Source organism: Trichechus manatus, unplaced genomic scaffold (genome assembly GCF_000243295.1).
Source record: "Trichechus manatus latirostris isolate Lorelei unplaced genomic scaffold, TriManLat1.0 scaffold00023, whole genome shotgun sequence".
In the NCBI taxonomy this organism is placed as follows: domain Eukaryota; kingdom Metazoa; phylum Chordata; class Mammalia; order Sirenia; family Trichechidae; genus Trichechus; species Trichechus manatus.
The window spans coordinates 3,108,551-3,127,334 of NW_004443959.1; the positions used below are offsets into that span (position 1 = coordinate 3,108,551).

Here is an 18,784-nt window from a genome sequence, read left to right on the forward strand (position 1 = left end):
ACTTAAAGTAGTCTAATAAAATTTATCAAAGCTGACAAAGGAAGAAACAGAAAAGCTGAATAATCTTATTACTATTAATGATATGGCTCCGCACACACACACACACACAAACTTTCTGCCAAGAAAACTTCAGGCTCATATGACTTCTCCAAAAAATTCTATCAAACAATTAAAAAAAAAAATCTTACCCAAAATCCTCCAGAGATAAGATAGATAATATTCCTTAATTAGTTTTCTGAGTCTAGTATAACTTTTTAATTTTTTTTATTAAAAAAAAATTATTAAGTACACTTTCATATTTAGAAGAACTTTCAATCTTACAAATGTGAGTGTATCTTTAGGACACATAATTTATTCTTAAAATAAAGAAGTTATATACAGACATTTAAAACTCAGGCTTCAAAATACTCAATAAAGACGTTTGAGTGACACTTATAGAACTGATCTAGCAATTTATTTTTTCTCTTTAGCAGACAATTTTGAATCCTCATCAATAGTTTTTAGTAAATTCAACAGCTCATCTTTGGTTGTCTTCTGTGTACTGTTGGGATAGTCACTTTGATCAATTCTCTGGCAATCAATATATCCTGTTTCGCTGTTTGGATCTCTTCTCACCTGTATGGCCATGAGCTTAACATGACAATTTTATGTAAAGTTCCAGGAATCTTAAAAACATCATTTTGGTGATATATTAAAAAGAGTACTAGAAGATCAGTTTTGCCTTTGGATAAATTTTTATTGTCAACAATACCTTTCGAGAATATTCTTTTCACAAAGAATATTGGTTGCTACTTTCTTTCTGTAATTTAAATTCAGAAAGATGTGCTGCAACAGCCATGAAATATAGTAGTCTTCTAAACTCTTCTCTATTGTGGGAATCCAAAATCTTTAGAAAGAGCTGAGTAGCTTCTAATGCTATTTCAGTTTTCTGATTCACTAAGAATTCTACAATTCTATTTTGAATATCAGATAAATGATTTAACAGAGGTTCCCTACTACTGTAGTAATTACCAATGGCATCAAATAGAAGTTCTTTCACTACATATGTTCTTATCTGGTTGCTCGGAAAGTTTCTGCTTATAACCACCACCATCTGGTCTGGGAGGTATTCCAAGTAGTCAATTACTGCAGAGAGCCACTCATCTTCCTGAGAGTCACTGCAAGCCTTGAGACTGCCTCAATTCAGATAGCTACTGTTGTAGGTCAAGTCAGGCTGCCTCTTAGGTTGAGGAAATTTAGGTACAACCTCTTGCTGTTTGAGTAAGGAGTCAAGAAGTGAAAGGTCTACAAGTTGTAGTAGACGTCCAATTGCTTCTTCTTGCCGTCCTTCATTAATAACGTGCAGAGACAAGATTGCAGAGACATCTACATGAGGGGAGCTAGCCGGCTTTAAACTCAGATTTTCGCATAAATCCTATAAACTTGCTGATTTGATATCAGATAACTTAAATAATGCATCAGCACACCTAGGAGGTGAATGTAGTTTGCTCTCTTTGCCTAATTGACTGTTTTGGTTAGGTATCATTGTGAATCTATGAAGCCTGGAACTACTATCTTCAAATGTAGGTTTTTTTTGTCTTTTCCAAAAACTTTGGTTGGAACTGCTTCAAATACTTTGTCATCCATAAGTGCTTGACAAACTCTCACCACTTTGGCCCAGGGAATGTCATCATCACCAAAGTACTTATTCTGAATGAGGTGAGAAAAAATGATAGCCACAGCTTATGTACCAACAAAGCATCATTGTGTTGTTTTAAATTGTACCTTCATTTTTTTCACTTCCACTTGTTTGAAAAGCGTTTATAATGGTGCTCCATACATATATGGCTCCAAATGGCTTCTGGGCCACACTGAAACTGGGAGGCCTCTGCGCAGAGCTGTGGAGAGCTAAGAGGTTGAGTGTGGCCAACTTACCCCACATGGTGGCCATGGCTGTGCTGTCCCACTGCCACCTCCTCAGATTGCTGCACCTCTGAGTCCAGCATAGCTTTGATAGCAAAACTTGACAAGGATATTACAAAAAAGAAACATTAAAGGCCAATCTCACTCAAGAACTTGCATTTCTGAAATATCCATGTTGTGGATTGAATTGTGTTTACCAAAAAGTTATGCTGAAGTCCTAACCCCTGTACCTGTGAATGTGACCCTGTTTGTGAATATGAGTTTTCTTTTATTATGTTAATGAGGCTACACCAGGGTAGGGTGGGTCTTAAACCTAATCACTTCTGAGAAGTATCTTATAAAAAGAACTGAATGAACTGAATAGACAGAGACACGCACATGGCGGAAGGCAGACACTACGGAGGATCATGTATAAGCAAGGATTGTTGGTAGTCCCAGAAGCTAGGAGTGAGGCCCACAGAAGGAATCGACTTGATTGGGACTCTGATTTGGACTTTTAGCCTTCAGAACTCTGAGAAAATAAATTTCTGTTCTTTAAAGACACACACTTGTGGTATTTCTGTTAGGACAGTAGCAGGCAACTGAGATAATCCAATTTGGACATGAAGTTTTACACTTTTTGATATGTTAGAGGGCTCACTTTATTCATATTTTGTTTAGGACTTTGCATATATACTTATGACAAAAGTTGAACATTTGAGATTGTCCCCTTTGAGATCAGGGACAAGAGAATACCCACTTTCAGCACTTCTATTTAATACCTAGAAGAGATCTAGCCAGTACAGCAGGGCAAGAAGAAGAAATAAAAGTTATAAGAAGTGGAAATAAGGAACTAAAACTGTCATTATTTGCTACTGATATGACTTTTATATAATAATTCTGAGAATCTATGGATAAATTATTCAAATTAAAAGGAGTTTAGCAAGGCTGCTAAATATAAGATCAATAGAATAAAAGGCAATTAGTTTTTATATAAACTGTAAAAAAAAATAAAATTTTAAAAGTTGCTATTTTCTAATGATAAATTTTTAGGACTAAATCTAATCAAAGATGTGCAAGACCCCACTACAGAAAATTCAAGGGAAATTAAGAAAAACTGAAGTAAAAGGAGAAGGACTCCATCCCCATGGATTGGAAGACTCAATATAATAAAAAGTATCAGTTTTCGCAAAATCCAATGGTGTGTGTAATTCAAAACCCATTGCCACTGAGTCGATTCCAACTCATCGAGATCCTTTAGGACAGAGTAGAACTGCCCAGAGCACCTGGCAGATTCAAACTGCCGACCTCTTAGTTAGCAGCCGCATATCTTAACCACAGTGCCACCAGGTATATGTATATGTAATGAATTATTCTGTTTATATGGGACAGTAATGGGCCCCAAATAATCAATGCATTTTTGCAAAAGTAAGAGGATTTGTTCTACTAGGTTTAAAGACTAGTTTTAAAGCTACAGTAATCGAGATAGTCAAAAAACCAGTTGTTAATGGTTTTTTGATTCTGACTCATGGTGACCCAATGTGTGTCAGAATATAGCTCTACTCCATAGGGTTTACAATGGCTGCTCTTTCAGAAGTAGATTGCCAGACCTTTCTTCCAAGGCATCTCTGGGTGGACTCAGACTGCCAACTCTTTAGTTAGCAGATGAGCACTTTAACCATTTACACCACCCAGGGTGGTAGAATTGTCTTCTTCCATGTGGGAGACCTGGGTTTGATTCCCAGCCAATGCACCTTAAGCACAGCCACTACAGTGGACACTTGTGTGTTGTTGTCAGTGGAGGCTTGTGTGTTGCTATGATGCTGAACAGGTTTCAGTGGAGCTTCCAGACTAAGAAAGACTAGGAAAAAAGGCCTGGTGATCTACTTCCAAAAAATCAGCCAATGAAAACCCTACGGATCTCAATGTCCAGATCCCCTTGTACACAGGGTCACAATGAGTTGGCGGCTGACCTGATGGCAGTTAACTACAAGAACAATTAAGATAAAAAAATATTATTTCAAGGACAGATAGTCAAATGGAATAGAATAGGGAGCTCCAAAACAGAAACACACACTTGATTTATAGTGCTGCAACAATTGGCTGTCTATATGGAAAAAATGAAACTTGACACCTTCCTCAAGCAAAATGTAAAAATCAATTCCAGGTGAATTGAAGACCTAAATGTGAAAGGCAAAAACTGTCAAATTTCTTGAGAATAATTTAAAAGAATATCTTCATCTCTTTCGTGTAGTTAATCTTTTTGTACCAAATCCGAAAGGCACCAAACATAAGGGAAAAAATTGCAAAATTGAAATACAGTAAAATGAAGACCTTATTTTCATCGATAATCACCATAAAGAGAGACAGAGAGAAAGACAGAGAAAGAGGGGGAAAAAAAAAACCAAAGAGTAAGAAAACATATTTGCTATAGATGTAACTGACAAAGGACTTTCACCCAGAATATATAGATACATAAATCGATAAGAGAAAGACAGACAATTCAGCGGAAAAATGGGCAAGATAATGCAACAGATACTTCACAAAATGGGATACATAAATGATTAATGCACAGATGAAAGGTGTTAAACTTTATTAGCTATCAGGGAAATATCACAATATGGTACCCCTGTACACACACCAGAAAGGCTCAACAAGTTGAAAAGATACATACCACCAAATATTTGCGAGGGTGTGAAGCAACTAAAACTCTCATTTACTGCTATTGGGAGTATAAATTGGCACAGTTCCTTACTGTTTGGCATTTTCTATTAAAGTTCAGGATACTATGTATTCCCTTAGGTCCCTGGAAGGTGCAAACCAGTTTGAGCTTTGCTACTAATGATCACCACTACGTATCTATCAGTTTCTCCTACTGTGGTGGCTTGCATGTTGCTGTGATACTGAAAGCTTTGCCACCGGTACTTCGAATACCAGCAGGGTAACCCTTGGTGGACAGATTTCAGTGGAGCTTCCAGACTAAGACAGACTAGGAAGAAGGACCTGGCAGTCTACTTCTGAAAAAATCGGCCAATGAAAACCTTATAAATAGCAGCAGAATATTGTCTGATATAGTGCTGGAAGATAAGCCCCTCAAGTTGGGAAAAATAGTAAATGACCCAGGAAGCATCAAAAGCAGATGGAAGGAATACACAGAGTCACTGTACCAAAAAGAATTGGTCCATGTTCAACCATTTCAAGAGGTAGCATATGATCAAGAGCTGATGGTATTGAAGGAAGAAGTCCAAGCTGCACTGAAGGCATTGGCAAAAAACAAGGCTCCAGGAATTGATGGAATATCAATTGAGATGTTTCAACAAGCAGATGCAACTCTGTAAGTGCTCACTCGTTTATGCCAAGAAATTTGGAAGACAGCTACCCGGCCAACCGACTGGAAGAGATCCATATTTGTGCCTATTCCAAAGAAAGGTGATTCAACAGAACGAGGAAATTATCCAACAGTATCATAACAAGTAAAATTTTGCTAAAGATCATCTGAAAGTTGTTGTAGCAATATATCAACAGGGAACTGACAGAAATTCAAGCCAGATTCAGAAAAGGATGTGGAAGAAAGGATATAATTGCTGATGTCTGATGGATCTTGGCTGAAAGCAGAGAATTCCAGAAAGATGTTTACCTGTGTTTTATAGAATATGCAAAAGCATTTGATTGTGTGAATCATAACAAATTATGGATAACCGTTTGAAGAATGGGAATTCCCGAACACTTACTTGTGCTCATGTGGAACCTGTACATAGACCAAGAGACAGTCATTCGAACAGAGCAAGGGGATACTGCATGGCTAAAAATCAAGAAAAGTGTGTGTTGGGGTTGCATCCTTTCACTGTACTTATTCAATCAGTTTGCTGATCAAATAATCCTAGAAGCTGGACTGTATGAAGAAGAACATGGCATCAGGATTGGAGGAAGACTCATTAACTAGCTGCAAGATACATATGACACAACCTTGCTTGCTGAAAGTGAAGAGGACTTGAAACACTTAACTGATGAAGATCAAAGACCACATTCTTCAGTATGGATTACACCTCAATAAAAAAAAAAAAAAAAACTCACTACTGGACCAATAAGCAACATCATGATAAATGGAGAAAAGATTGATGTTGTCAAGGATTTCATTTTACTTGGACTCACAATCAATGCCCATGGAAGCAGCAGTCAGGAAATCCAATGATGCATTGCATTGGACAAATCTGCTACAAAAGACCTCTTTAAAGTGCTGAAAAGCGAAGACGTCACTTTGAGGGTTAAGGTGTGCCTGACCCAAGCCATGGCATTTTAAATCGCCTCATATGCATGCGAAAGCTGGACAAAGAATAAGGAATACTGAAGAAGAAATCGGTGCCTTTGAATGTTGGTGTTGGTGAAGAATACTGAATATACCATGGACTGCCAGAAGAATGAACAAGTCTGTCTTGGAAGAAATACAGCCAGAGTGCTCCTTGGAAGTGAGGATGGCAGACTTCGTCTCAAGTACTTTGGACATGATATCAGGAGGGACCAGTCCTTGGAGAAGGACATCATGCTTGGTAAAGTAGAGGGTCAGTGAAAGAGAGGAAGACCCTCATTGAGATGGATTGACTCAATGACTGCAACAATGGGCTCAAACATAATGATTGTGAGGATGGCACAGGACCGGGCAGTATTTTTTTTCTGTTTTACGTAGGCTATGAATCCAAACTGACTCAAGGGCACCTAGCAACAACAACAATTATATATTCTCAATCACTGTAATTTAATTTTGTCTATTTTGATGTTATATGAATGGAATAATTTCTGGTGCATTCTTTTATGTCTAGTGTCTTGTCTTCAACATGATATTTTCAAAATGTATCCATGTTGCTATACATTGCTGTAGTTACTTGTTTTAACTATAATATAGCATTCACATCTATTTACTGCTGGCAGACATCCATGTAACTACCATCCATGTAAAAAAAACAGAACATTTCTAGGTTCCCAGAGGCCCTTTGAATGCCTCTTGCTAATCACAACCCTGTGCTTCCTTCCTAACAGAACCATTATCCTGATTTTATGGTAATCACGTCCTTCTTTTCCTTTTTATTTTTACCACGTTATTATACATTCTTAGTCACTCTAATTTAACTTTTACTTGTGAAGATCAAAGTGTACAGCCTTCAGTATGGATTACACCCCAACATAAAGAAAACAAAAATCCTCACAAATCCTCATTAAGCTGTACATTTATTTTTATGTACCTTTCTGTATGTTTTATATTTCACAGGCAAGGTTAGGAATATCTACATCTTCAGCCCATGTAACTTTCCTGAGCTTCAGACTCATGTATCTAAGTGCTTAATGGCACCTTGCTGATATGTTCCATTAACATCTCAAACTCAATACAACTCACACTGAGTTTATCTTACCCCCTAAATCTGCTCTGCCTGCCGAATTCCTCAAATGGGCAAATGCTACGCTCATCAATACAGTCTTCCAAGCCAGGAATCAGGACATAATTTTTGACTCTTTGTTAACCAAATTCAATAAATTTCTGTTCATTTTATCCCTTAGTATCTTTTGAACTTATTCCCCCTTGTCTATTTCTGGCCACTGCCTTTATACAAGTCACCATGATATCTGTATCTGATTTTTGTTGCTTCAACAGACTCCTAACTATTCTTCCTTTCTTCTACTTCGTCTTGTTTTCCTCCATTCTATTCTCCATACTGTTGTCAGACTTCTCTTCTGAAATACTAATCTGATCATGTCCGCCCCTCATTAAACTTGTACTGGCTTATGCCAGGTTACACAAATCATCCTAACCTACTTACATAGGCTGATTAATCATGCTTTCTTATAGTTCATACTTCTGAAACAGTGCCTTATTTGTTCAAGGCGTTGTTGTTTTTATTAGGCTACATCCAGTAGATTTTATTCTCATAGAAATCCCATGCGACAGAGTAGAACCACCTCATAGGATTTTCTAGACTCTGATCTTTATGGGAGCAGATCACCAGAGATCCTCTTTCTCCCACAGAGCCACTGAGTGGGTTTGGACAATGTTATCAGCGGATCACTTAACCTTTATTGAAGGTGTAGCGAATAAAAAGAAAACAGTGGCATCAACTTCACGTTTTTCCTAATTCCAACTTTTTCTCTTATACTATTTTTCTAAATTTACTCTTTACTCATGTAACCTTACCTTAGTCTTCCAGGGTGTAAAGTGTTCTTACAGTACCTTGTACAAACTACCACAGTTTTGTAACAATCTTCTCTGCTATTAACTTCAGGGGATATGACAGAGTAGGTACTGCATAAATGTGTAATGAATATTACTGATTGAAAATTCAGAGGCAGGAAGTGTCCCCTTTTGTGAGGAGATTCAAGAGACTTGGTTTTCCATGTACCCTAGGCCTTGAAAGCTGATACCAAAACCAGACCCCCTGCCATCGAGTCAATTCTGACTCATAGTGACCCTATAAGACAGAGTAGAACTGCCCCATAGGCTTTCCAAGGAGCAGCTGGTAGATTTGAACTGCCAACCTTTTGGTTAGCAGCCAAGCTCTTAACCAATGTCAGAAAGAATGTCACAAACATAGATGCATAGATAGGATCGTGAGTGATTCCACAGGGAAGAGTGAGTTGCTCAGTATTTATATGCTTAGGTCTTGTGTTGGAAGATTGATTTTTTAAAACAAATCTGCTGTGTCTGCAGTTAGGCTAGTCAGCATTCAATTTGACCAGAGTTTGATGGGAGACATTATTTTCCACTGATTATCTTTATTCAATGCATGACCAAGAGACCACATTCCTGAATCATAAATCTTTAAATCCAGCTTACTTACCATGCAGGGAAAGAGTCAGCTCATGGTAGCTAACTTATATGTTTGGCAATTTGACTATTGATTTTTACAGCTCTAATCTAAATTCTATAGCAATTCATTAAAATGGCTTACAGGAGATTGTTACTTTAATATTGCAGCAGATGGTCATCTGATTGACACAGGTTCAAGTAATAACAGAGCTAGAAAAGAACTGAGTCATGTAGCTGAATCGTGTAAATATCAGATGATGAAACAATCTCAGAGGGTCAAGTGACTCTTTGCAAGTCACATAGTTAATTAGGGTCATGGCTAGAACCAGTCTCCTGATTCCCAGTCCTAGGCTCATTCTTATTCTTTTTAAGAATTGCTATAGTCACATACATGATTCAGGACTTTAACTCATGTAGGGAAGAAAGGGGCAACATCTTACTGTTCTTTGATTTATTTGGTGCACATATGCAGACTGTTTATCCAAATTAACATGGTAATAATGACAGTAAGACTTTTTACTTATTGATCACTTATATGCCAAGCCCTGTCTTAGACACTTCACCTACTGTATCTCTAGTCCTCACAACAAGGAAGTGAAGGTGGGATTATTTTATGAATGAGCAATATTAAGTACCTTGTCCAAGGTCCATGACACAACTAGTATGATCTCTCTAATCTGTTATCCACAGTTTCAGAATAGACTCATGGAACTTGCACCCCTTCAAATAGAGTCCATCATACACTGGTGTGAACCTCACTGCGTATGACTGCTTCAGTGTCAGTAGATCTTGTCAGTAGATATTAGCTTTCTGCTTATTTACTTTGATGGAGGACTAAAACAAAAAACCAAACAAATTCATTGCTGTCGAGTCGATTCTGACTCACAGTGACCCTATAAGACAGAGTAGAACTGCCCTATAGGATTTCCAAGGCTGTAAATCTTTACGGAAGCAGACTTCCACATCTTTCTCTCATGGAGCAGCTCGTGGGTTAGAACCACTGACCTTTCGGTTAGTAGCCAAGCACTTAACCACTGCCCCACCAGGGCGCCTCCGTTGACGGAGGACTACAGCCTAGAAAATTAAAAATGAGGAGAGTTGTCATGTTCATTCATTTATTAATTAATTTAACAAACATTTATGAAATGCCTACAATGTTGAAGATTCTGAGCTCGACTTTGAAGTGACAGAATGAGAGGGAGAATGGTAAGGAGATACATACTCCAAATAATTATGCCATCCACTGGTTCTGGGACCTTGGGCAACTTACTGAACACCTGTGTTTCAGTTTCTTCTTTTATGCATGGAAATAATAGCTGTCTCATAAGGGTATTCTTTAGAATAGTAATTCTCACCTGGGGGTGATTCTGGCCCCAAGGACATTTGGCAACATCTGGAGACATTTTGGTTGTCACAGGTGGGGACACTACTGGCAACTAGTGGATAGAGAGCGGCGATGCTGCTAAATATTCTACAATGCACAGGATAGCCCCAAATAACAAAGAATTACCCGGTCAAAGTGTCAATTCGCCTGATGTCGAGAAACCCTGATGTAGAATAAAAGCAATGATACATGTGTAGTAAGGGTGATGTGTCCACAACAGCCCTGAATCATAGGCAGCTTTCCAACTGGCTATGGCCAGTCCCCCTGTGGTTGGAATTAGGCTATGATGCTGAACAGGATTCAGCAGAGCTTTCAGACTAGGACAGACTAAGAAGAAAGTTCTGACAATCTACTTCTGAAAAATCAGCCAATGAAAACACTATGGGTCACAATAGTCTGATCTCATTGTGCATGAGGTCACCATAATCAAGGGCCAACTAGATGGCAGCTAATCACAATAACAATCCCAACACAAGTTGGCCATCCACTTTCCTACTGGGAGCTTCTCTTGGGAGGAGTGACCCTTAGTTGGAGAAGCACAGCCTTGAGTCAGCTCGTCTCAGCTCCTTGGACCTCATAATGGAAGATTCCTGTTTCTCCCACTCGAACTATAGATTCTCTATCCTCCTATGTTTAAGTTCAGCCTCTTCCCAACCCTTATCCAGCCTGCTCTATTTGGTCTTTGTGAGAAAAAAAAAACAAACAACCAAAAAGTAAAAATAAAAAAAACTCCTACCAAAGAAGTAAAACAAAAAAACTTCGTTTTGTAAACATACATAGGAATCTGTCCTTTGCCATTTAAGCTAGAAGATTCTTCTCTGTTTAAGTCCTAAGTGGATGATTAAATATACAATGAAATGTTAAGTGAAGGAAACAAAGGCTTTCTAGAAACTAATGAAAGTGTTTGGTGGCTGGGGGTGGGTAGGGTCGGGAGAAATACACAAACAGAAGCACACAGCCATGACCAAGAAATAAAACCCTAACTCACTGTTAAAAATAATGAAAACTCAAAGAAATGGAAACATAATACTGACTCCAAGCAGTCATTCTACATGCATGCAGGGAGATCATTTCGCCTCTTAAAACAAGTGGCCCAAAGTAGGCTAGATACAATTGTTAAATATTTAAATTAGCTCAAAACAAATAATGCAGTATTTAATTGTTTCATAATTTAATACACAATTGATAAATTGGAGGACTATGAGTGTCCCATACTTAAAGGAAAAATGAAATAAGTAAATAAATAAAAGCGTTCCCAAGGATTGGAGACTTCACGGAGTTTTAATCTTTTTTTTCTTAATGAATACAAGTTTCCATGGTGACCAAGTAGTTAATAGTTACTTTAAAAAAAAAAAAGTGTTACTATTGAGCCAATTCCAACTCTTAGCAACCCTATAGGGCAGAGTAGAACTGCCTCATAGGATTTCCAAGGAGCAGCTGGTGGATTCAAATTGCCAACCCTTTGGTTAGCAGCCAAATGCTTAACCACTGAGCAACCAGGGTTCCTGTGGTTACTTAGCTAGCAATGAAAAGGTAACTCCTGAAGATTTTGGCCCTCTACCCACCTGCAGCCATGGAATCTCTTGAAATTTAAGTTAAGGAAGCCCATAGTCTTTTTCATTAAATCATGATGTAATGGTTTTGTGACTGACTACCTTTTTCTAGGCAGAAAAGACAAATTTACAAGTCTGTAGAGCAGCTTCTTACAGGGGAAAAAAAGAGTCAATGCTTTTACAGTTTGGTTTGGTGGGTAAGAAAAGACCCTTAAAATCTAAGTAAGATGTCTGTTATTAATTTTTTCCTTTCGCATCATGAAATAAATATCTTGCTCTAGGCCTGACATAGACTACTCAGTCAGTAATATCACTTCTTGGTTTTCTTCACACTGAGAGGAGAAGGAACTCTCTGAGAAGTGTCTAAAGTGTAGCTATACTGTACCATTTGTTGATTCATTGGAGAAATGTTCACCTTTTCAGTTTTTGTGGGATCAGGTAAGGTCTGAGGCAACTGTAGCCCCTAAGCTCATTGTACCAGACCACAAGCATCCTTGTCCTTTTGTCACAGTGTACGGCAAAAATATCATTTTCTACGTGTGGCATGGTGTGAAAAAGCCTGGGAAGCGCTGAACTGTTGTGTTTAACACAGTGTGATGGACAGAAAATAGGACTAAATCACCAAATAGCTGTGTAATCTTAGAAATGCACTCTGTCTACTTGTTTCTCAGTTTCTCCAGCTATAAAATCAGATAAAGTTGTCTATTTTAATGACCATAAGTGATAATAGTGAACATAAAATGTGACAATTTGGATGTGACCTTCTAACCACCTTGTTCTTTGTTTCCTTCCCCACGCTTTGAGTGAGTGATATTGGAGTAGATTGGTACTAGCTGTGCATTTCAGTGAGGGGACACCCCCTACATATTCTTCAGTACCCAGAAATAATAGTAACACTGACAGAAGTTATTATTGTTCAGCATGAGCAGATAGGCACTGCTAACTCCTTAAACTCAGTCATGTAGAGCAGGCAAATCTCAGCAGCTACATGAAGTTCAATCTCCCTTTCTGGATCCCTGTGCCCTTACCTCTTTGTATGCGTTTTTTAGGGTTGCAACAACAAAGTACCACAAAGTGGATGGCTTTAAAAAACAGAAATGTTTTGCCTCATGGTTCTGGAGGCTAGGAGGCCAATTCCATGTGTCAGCCAGGCCTTGTTCCCTCTGAAGTCTCTGGGGGAAGATCGTGTCTTGCCTCTTCTAGCTATGGTAACCCATCCATTCCTTAGCTTGTTGATGCATCTTCACATGACCATCCTTCTCTGTGTCTCTTCTCTTCATTTGTGAAAATATTATTCGTATAGGACGAGCCCTGGTGGTGCAGTGGTTACGTGCTCAGCTGCTAGCCAAATGGTTGGCAGTTCGAACCTCCAGCCCCTCTGCAGGAGAAAGATGTGGCAGTCTGCTTCCATAAAGATTACAGCCTTGGAAACCCTATGGGACAGTTCTACTCTGTCCTATAGGGTTGCTATCAGTTGCAATTGACTCGATGACAGCGAGTTAGTCATATAGGTTTAGGGCCCATTCCTACTCCAACATGACCTCATGTTAACTAATAACACCTTCAACGACCCTATTTCCAAATGAGTTCAGGTTTATAGGTACCAGGGATTAGGATTTGAATACATATATTGGGGGGACACAATTCAATTAATAATAAAACTCCTATAACTTCATTTGTTGACCGAGGCCCCAGTCCTTGCCCTCATCCACTCTTGGCCTCTCCTAGTCTTACTTTACACGAAGATCTCTGCTTTCCACAGACGATTTTAAGATTCATCAATGTGAAAGAACTGAAATTTACCCCTACACAACCAAACAACAAGCATTCATTATATTTTCATTTACAAGTAATTCATATCCACACAAAAAAGCATCCTTATTTTTAGTATCCAAAAACTCACTCTTAACATTTTGCTACGTTTCCATTCAGAATTATTTTTATACCCTGCCATTTTATTTTAAAAAGAAATAAACCCAATCCCCATACCTGCAAAACACCTATGACTCTTCTCTTTCCCTCTTCACCCTTTTACATTCAATCCATCAGCAAGTCCTATGGATTGCACCTTTAACTATATCTCAAATCCATCCATTTCTTTCTGTTTCCATTACCACACCCTAATTTAGGCACCAAAAAACAAACAAAAAAAAACCATACTCACCGCCGTTGAGTCAATTCCGACTCATAGTGACCCTATGGGACAGAGTAGAACTGCCTTATAGAGTTAGCTTAGGCACCAGCATTTCTTACTCAGTCTACTCCAATAGCTTCTCAAACTCCTCTCCTTGTTTTTGTTCTTGTCTCCTAGAATTCATTTTACTTTCACCCAGTCATTAGAGTGATCCTTTTAAATAAAATAAAACCTCATCATTCCAATTTAAAAATTTTTGCAAAGACTTCCCAGTGCACCTAGAATAAAACCCCAGATTCCTTTCAAAAGGTTTAAAAGACCTTGTGTGGTCTTACCCCACCTAGTTGTCCCCCCACTCCCTTACTCTTCTCCAGCCTTTTCACCTCTGCAGGAGAAAGATGTGGCAGTCTGCTTCCATAAAGATTACAGTCTTAGAAACCCTATGGGGCAGTTCTACTCTGTCCTATACAGTTGCTATGAGTTGGAATAGACTAGAAGGCAATGAGTTATATACACTACATGTATGTAAACTAGGTATTAATTTGGAAATTTAGATAAATCTGTATGTGGATGAATCCAGAGCCATGCCAGACAATCTTTACTCTTATGTCTATTTTTCCACCCCTTTCTTGTTGAAGTTCCATGACTTTATGTAAAGAAGATTACCTTCAATAATGTGGGTGGGCCTCATCTAATCAGTTGAAGGCCCTAAGAGCAGAAATGGAGGTTTCCTAGAGAAGAAGGAATTCTACCTCAAGACTGTAGCGTAGAAATCCTGCTGGAGTCTCCACCCTATTAGTCTGACCTACAGATTTCAGACTTGCCAGCCTCCACAATGGCAAGAGCTAATTCTTTAAAATAAATCTCAATCTCTCTGTCTGTATATACATATATATAAGTTATAATAAAAATTCTGTTTCTCTGGAGAACACTGTGTGAATACCAGTAACACATACCACTGAACAAGAAACACAGTGTGTCATTATATGTGTGTGTGCGTGTCTGTGGTATGTTTATATATTTATCTATCTTGCTATGAAAATCATTGTTTATTTAGAATAAGCAGAAATGCACACCAAATTACAAATTAAAAAATGCTAATATATACCTCAAACATCGCAAACTCCAGTATCTTCCTTCTGCATACTTGCAAAAACATGTGACTGTGTGACCACAATGCTAGGGCCCCTCCTGGGGTCTTGTGAGAGGCCAGTGCAAGTAAGAAGCCCTGACACTTCAGCTGCATTAATTTCACAGTTTATTAGTTATGTATTGCTGTGTAACAAATTACTTTCCATAATCTAGTGGCTTAAAACCACAAGCATTTATCATCTCACCTGGTTTTTGAGGCTCCGCTAGTGCTAAGTTGCAAAACTTATTTGAACCCTGGACTGTTGAATTCCAAAATCTGTATTCATACTCATAACCTCTACAGCCCCCAATGCTTCCTGCTCACTCACACCCCCTGGACTTCCTGCAAACTGCTTTCTCTGCCTGGAACACCCTTGACCTTTCCCATGTGTCTACCTGGCAAATATCTACTAGCACTCAGCTCAATTGCTACCCCCCTCGTGGATGACCGAGATTTTCCTTCCTCCAAACTCCTACTATCCTGCCTTTCCTCCATTTAGAAAATTTCTCATAGAATTTTACTTGCTTAGTCATCTGCAAGGTAGACTATACATTAGCTTGAATTCAGGGACCATATCTTTCCATCCTTAAATCCACGGTAGCTGGCAAAGCCCTGACATTGAGTTTGACCCTCAGTAAATATTTGTTGCATGAACAAAAGAATTGCCCTGGATTCAGAGAGGCAGGGCTCATTTTTGAGGCCGTATGCTGGGTAGATTTCTGGATTATTAGCTTTTAGTTAATGATCACAGCAAATCACCGGGGCCACAGGGAGTCAGCTCCCTTCTGGTGAAGTTTGCCTTGTCTCACAAAAGGCACTGGGACAAGTTAACCCTCAGCGAACTAGTAACCGTGTGCTGCTTACTTCCTATGGAGAACAGCTATATTCTGCAGCTTGATACTGCACTCAGAACCCCTTCACGCCAATAAAACCTGTAAAAACTCAAAGCTTTATCAAGTGAGTTGCACCTTCAGGTAGCCGGAGCCCCAGAGTCGGGCTGTACACCCGCTAAATCAAGGATCACAGTTAAGCTGCCATTTAGTAGATGGATCTGGGGTGGGGGTGGGGGCAAGGTCAGCACAGATGTGCTAAGAGATTCCATCTGTCTGTTACCCCCCATGAATGCCCATCTTTTCCAGATGTATACAGGTTTCATTTTAACAATTTTTTTCTTTATGTAAATTTAACACTTTATATGAGAATATGAGAACCCAGGGTATAGTAGGAACACAAAAGGAAAATTCCAACCTTCTTCTGCAGATATCCTTTGCTCTGACCGGAATGGATTGCTCGCTGCAGCTTCTGAACACACTTTGCTTCCTGCATGCCTCCTCTTTCTCATACCATTTTCTCTTCCTCCTGATTGGCCAGGTAAAGTCTACACATCTCCTCATAGGAATTCTATCCATAAACTTCATAGAACACTAACTCAGATTCTGCCTCCTCACAAAGTTAACTCCTCTGACCACTCCAGCACCCACTGCCGTCACCATTTTTTATTTCCAGTGGCGTGTGCTGTTTGGCGCTCAGCATAGAGCAGTGCTCCTAAGACTTTCATATGTGTACATATTACCTGGGGAGCCTTGTTAAAGTGCAGACTCTGATTCATTTGCTCTGGGGTGGGGCGTGGGATTCTGCATTTCTAACAAGCTCCCAGATGATGCCCACGCTGCTGGTCCCTGGACCACATTTTGAATAACAAAGGTCTAGGCTACCTGGAAGGAGTTCTGGTTTCTCAGTGGTTAGCAGTCAGCTGCCAACCAAAGGTCAGTGGTTTAAACCCTCAGCTGCTCCATGTGAGAAAGATGTGGCAGTCTGCTTCTGTAAAGATTATAGCCTCGGAAACCCTATAGGGCAGTTCTACTCTCTCCTACAGGGTTGATATGAGTCAGAATCAGCTTGACAGCCATGGGTTTGTTTTCTGTTTTTTGCTTTTTTTTTGGTTTAGACTGCTTGATTTTGTTTTTCTGCCTCTATCCCTTCCTTCTTCCTTTTCTCCCCTCTTTTTTTTTTCTTCTATAAAAATTTACTGGGCCCCTCTTATATTTTATACTTACTGTTATGTTATATTCTTGCATTATAGATGTAAAAAGCAAAGCCCTCAGCTGTAATAACTTTATTTATATTTTTATTTGATTTTTAAATTAACCTTTATATTTGTACTTTTGATCATATTTAAATGTAGATTTCTTTCCTCTTCAACCTATTGTAACCTCCTGAAAGGTGGACAAGTGCCAACATTATCTGCTGGTATTTTGGGGTGAAAGAGCTCACAAACTGAAACCAACAAACCTAGGCTCAAATCCCAGTTCTACCTCTTCTTTACTGCGTATAAGATCTTGGGCAATTCCCTTAGCCTCTCTGAGCTCAGTGTGATCATCCGAGAAGCAGGGATAATAACAGGCACCTCAATTTGCTGTGTGAATGGAATGAGATGCTGCTTGCAAAATGCCTGGCAGAGGGTCTAGACTTCACTGGCCCTGAGGAGTGCTTCCCCAGCTACCTGAGACCGACTGGCCCAGAATTCAAGTGGTTCCGGTTTCGGGAAGGTTGGACAAGTATCACGGAAGCAGTGCCTGAGGGAGGTTGAGTTCCCTTCCGCTCTGGTTCCCATTTTGAAAGATTTCTTGATATGTGACCAAATGTTTACGTTTTTGTTATTTAATTTTTTTTTAAGACAATGCTTTCAAATTCCCATTTTCAAATATAAGGAAAGATGGTTGATATGGTAACTAAGCTCTAAGAAAGTAATATACATTTCATATATTGTAAAAAAAAAAACCTGGGATTTTTTCTTGTTTTGGTAGTGAATCTGTCGCTGAAGTGTGCTGCAATTTCAGTCCCTTTAAAAATTCTAATCTCACTTGAGTTTGCTTTTCATTTGAAAAGCATGAAGTAATCATTTGGAAAAGCTGAAAACCTCAGAGGGCTGTAGTGGGACATGGGATGGGACCCTGGCCTGCTATCAAAAATCAGAACTGTGTTTTAGTGCTGAACTTTCTATCTCCTTGCTGTACCATCTTCATAATAATCACTTTTAATCTACTGAAGCTCTGTTTCCTCTTTATAAAATGAGTGGGTCTGACTAAATGATCCATGAGAACCTTTTCTGCTCTTAAAAGAAAACACAACTATGATTCTCATTAATTTAGTTACAAGTATTGGGGAAATGAACTCTTCAGTCAAGTAAGACCATTTCTTTATAAGTTTTATAAATGAGTGGTATAAATGAGATTATAGGGAGGGATTTTAAGATGCTTGAGAGAACACTTTCAAGCAATTTTAAGCACTTAAAGAGCATGGATTTAGATACAAAAAATTGATTGGCTAATTGCAAACCATTCTTAATTACTCATTAATGTGCACTCCAGAACACATTTGCTTAAACTGAGTCCCTGTAGATTCTTAACAGGAATAAAAGTATACTTGGTTTTTTAAAATATCTATCTACAATTTATATTTGTTTTGCTAGTTCAGCATATGTCAGAGCAGTACCACACAGAGCACAGGCCTGTGCCAGAGTCTGGCTCTGCCACTTATAGTCTGTGTGACCTTGGGCAAGTTACTCAGCTTATCTGTAGAACAGGCTTCATGACTGTACCCACCTCACAGGATTGTGATGAGAATTAAATGATGTATTACATTTGGAATTTTCCCAGGCACATAGTGAGTGTTGAGTCATTGCTTTCGGTTATCATTGTAACTTAATTTTAGCAATTAACTGTAAGTATGATCTATAATCTTATATCAAACTATATTCTTGTATTCATTGTTGCTGTTAGCTGCTATCAAGATGGCCCCCCAACTCATGGTGACCCCAAGCACAACAGAACAAAATGCTGCCTAGTTCTATGCCCTCCCCATGATTTAGCTGTTAATAGAACCATGTGTTCCACAGGGTTTTCAC

General features: G+C 38.9%; 1 pseudogene; it reads right to left on the bottom strand.

Moving 5' to 3' along the window:
• Nucleotides 1-392: 392 nt before the first annotated feature.
• Nucleotides 393-1,930, bottom strand: LOC101357868 (DEP domain-containing protein 7 pseudogene; annotated as a pseudogene).
• Between the last annotated feature and the right edge of the window lie 16,854 nt (nucleotides 1,931-18,784).